We start from the raw sequence: 3,047 nt of genomic DNA on the forward strand, positions 1-3,047 counted from the left end.
GGTAACAAGCTCCTTTGAAATAACAGATACAAAAGGTTTTTCCTTAAGGGTTTGTTGGGTTGGGGTTTTTTTTTTAAGTCATGACAGCATTTGTTAAAAATATTCCATCTGCTTTTGAGAAGGTAATATCCTCTCCATATAAATGGAAAAATACACTCTACAGGACACGCAACGGATGATGTCCCCAGTTGGCACAGAACTGCTATAAGAGATCAGAACCACAAGCTCATCGATATGGAGGGCTGGTTTTACCTTCCTTTGTCCCCAGATTCTCAAAACCGTTGTGTTATAGGGATGGTAAAAGACAAGAATACATAAAAACAGTAAAATGTTTATTTTCTTAGAAAAAAAGAGATTCAAAATGATTGTGATCACACTCCCATTCGTGCTCAGCAAAGCCAATACTGCAAGCTTAGTCCTCGATTAAGATACCTATTAAATGAAACTCTTTTTCCTCTTAAAATACAAATTCCTGCTCCTGCATCACTTCCAGTATTTCAGTGATAACATGCTTTTAATGGATAATAGCTTCTCAGCTTCTTCTCAGCAGAGAAACAAAGGCCTGCCATGGCAAAAAACATCCCATCTCCAAAGCCTGAAATCACCAGCATTAATAAGCACTCCGGCCCCACCGCGGACCGACAGACAGCTTAAGGGTGTTTCTTAGATGCTTGAATGTTGACTTATGGAAGCTTGGTATGACACTACCTCATCTGATAGAAAACGGGCCAGAAGCCTCAATAAAATCAACAAGGTCTTTTGGATTAACTTTTAAGGATCTGCTGCGTATCTGGACACAGAAAAAAGTGAGAAGTTGCGACGAGTTTTAACTAGCAGCAACGCAAACCAGTTCCTTACGAGTTCTTTAGCAATATTCCTCATCTGTTCATTAAGAAACACTGTAACTGAATGGAGCATATAATGTGGAAATGATCTTCTGGTATGTAGTGCTGTTCGCTCTAGAAGACTTCCAAAAGGTCTCGACTGGGTTGTAATCTATTTACACAGTAGTACTCCTGGTGCGAGCGGCAGAGTTGGCACTATGTGACATCCTCCTCTTCTGAACAGTAATCGCGACCCTGTAAGGAGAAAAGCCAGACAGTTTGTCAATGACTACTTGAAGGCAGGAGAAACATCCACCGAGGGAGCACTTGCTCATAACAAGTATCAGTTCTCGAGGAGCTTTAAGTTCAGAGCTGGGTAGAAAGTTTAAAAAACAGGGAACAGAGTTTGCACAACTTCTCCAACCACATCTGGAAGGTTTGGGTGAAACCAGGTTGGGAGACCCTTCCCTTTCTGTCACTGTTGATCTCATAAATTTCATCCTCTACATGGAATTCTGTATGTTGATCTCATAAATGTCATCCTCTACATTGGAATAAACCAATTTACAAAACTAAAGATACACCTTGATGGACACAGCCTTATAGATTCATCGTGAAAACAATCTCTGAGGCAAAAGCAACAAAGCACCTAATCCTACAAGCAACACAAGTCAGCTGCTGTGAACAAGAGTACCTGGTCTGGTAACCTCAGCAAGAGTTTAAAGTAAGAGCAGACGATGCTATTGGTACTGAAATTACACTCACACAATGGGGGAGAACAGACTAAAAGTGTCACAAAATACGGACTTCTTGCAGACCAGACACGTTACGTCTTCCATCCCATCCCAAACACAAGAATTACAGTAGCATCTACCTAGGTTTTACCCTTGGGAAGGTCTGGAGAAGATATGTCACATCCCTCACCAGCTGTTTTTTATAAAGAGGACCCAATTGGACCCACTGTCCTTGTTTCTCCACACAGGAACAGCTGGAGCTGAACTTAGAATCATAGAATCACAGAATGGTTTGGGTTGGAAGGGACCTTAAAGCTCATCCAGTCCCAACCCCCCTGCCAGCAGCAGGGACACCTTCCACTAGACCAACTTTTCAACACACAAGCCACCTAAGATATCCTGTGTAAAACAAGTGCCTCAAATGTAGTACCAGAAACCTCAACCTCTGGACTATTTCCCATTGCTCCCGTGTGCCGGGTGTATCGCCCCAGCGCTTGCCTGGAAAATCCCAGCAGCCAAGCAAAGGGCTGACAAAGGAGAAGAAGAAAAGGAGAAACACAAGAGTCTCAGATCTGCAATCAAGTGTGAAAGCTCAACAACACCTTGTAGGGAGAAGAGACCAACTCAGCAGTGGTAAAATGTGTGAATGCACTGACTCAAGGTGGGGCAACTAGTCACTGGCCTGTCTGGAAAGAGGGAGGAGGAAAGAAAAAAGTAAAATAAAAACAAAAAGAAAAGGGAGAGATGTTTCTTGATGCAGAAATCAGTTGATTTGGGATGCACAGCTGGGGTACACGTCAGGAACAAAGGCTCCAAAATGTCCCTGCTGCTGATGGTGGGACTGCAGAGCTCTCTTGGCTGGAGGGTCCACACCCAGGAATGTGTGGTGCTTTAACAGCTCTCTGCGGCCCAGTACTATTAGTAAAAGGGCTTTCTCAGAACGTTAAAGAACATCCCAGGAGAGCAATCAGCCCTAATTTCAGTTCAGCAACCACTGACCCAGAAAGAAAGAAAAAAAATTACACTTTTTAAAGTAACAGCTGTGACTGAGGAAGAAGGAATGCCAAAATACTCGGCAGCGAAGCCCAAATCCATCGCTTCGCTCCAGGGGACCACAGTGCATTTGGACAAAACCACAAGACTAAGCTGGTGGTGCAGAAGGCTTTGTCCAACATGCTTCAGAGCTGTGAAAGCCACCAGTAGCCAGTGATGGCTGAGGCTCAGGGCATTGCCAGGAGATTCACTTACCTGGTTCCCTGGCCTCCTGCTCAAGAGGGAGCCCCGTGGCCCATCATTCCCCATTATGCTCCACACCAGCAGCCATCAATGCTATTAAACCTTTGGTTGGAAAAGATCTTAAGATCATCAAGTCCAAACATAAACCTAACTCAAAGGCTCAAATAGACCCAAAACATGGAAGAAAATCACAGAATCACAGAATGTCAGGGATTGGAAGGGACCTAGGGACCTCAAAAGATCATCCAGTCCA

General features: G+C 43.9%; 1 non-coding gene across 1 annotated transcript in view; it reads right to left on the reverse strand.

Moving 5' to 3' along the window:
- Positions 1-311: 311 nt before the first annotated feature.
- Positions 312-3,047, reverse strand: part of LOC104523414 (uncharacterized) — a 14,142-nt gene continuing 11,406 nt past the window's right edge. The window contains exon 3 of the transcript XR_003766176.1: positions 312-1,079. This is a non-coding gene — a transcript (uncharacterized LOC104523414). The remainder of the gene's footprint in view (positions 1,080-3,047) is intronic.

This window comes from Antrostomus carolinensis, unplaced genomic scaffold (genome assembly GCF_000700745.2).
Source record: "Antrostomus carolinensis isolate BGI_N321 unplaced genomic scaffold, ASM70074v2 scaffold19444, whole genome shotgun sequence".
In the NCBI taxonomy this organism is placed as follows: Eukaryota; Metazoa; Chordata; class Aves; order Caprimulgiformes; family Caprimulgidae; genus Antrostomus; species Antrostomus carolinensis.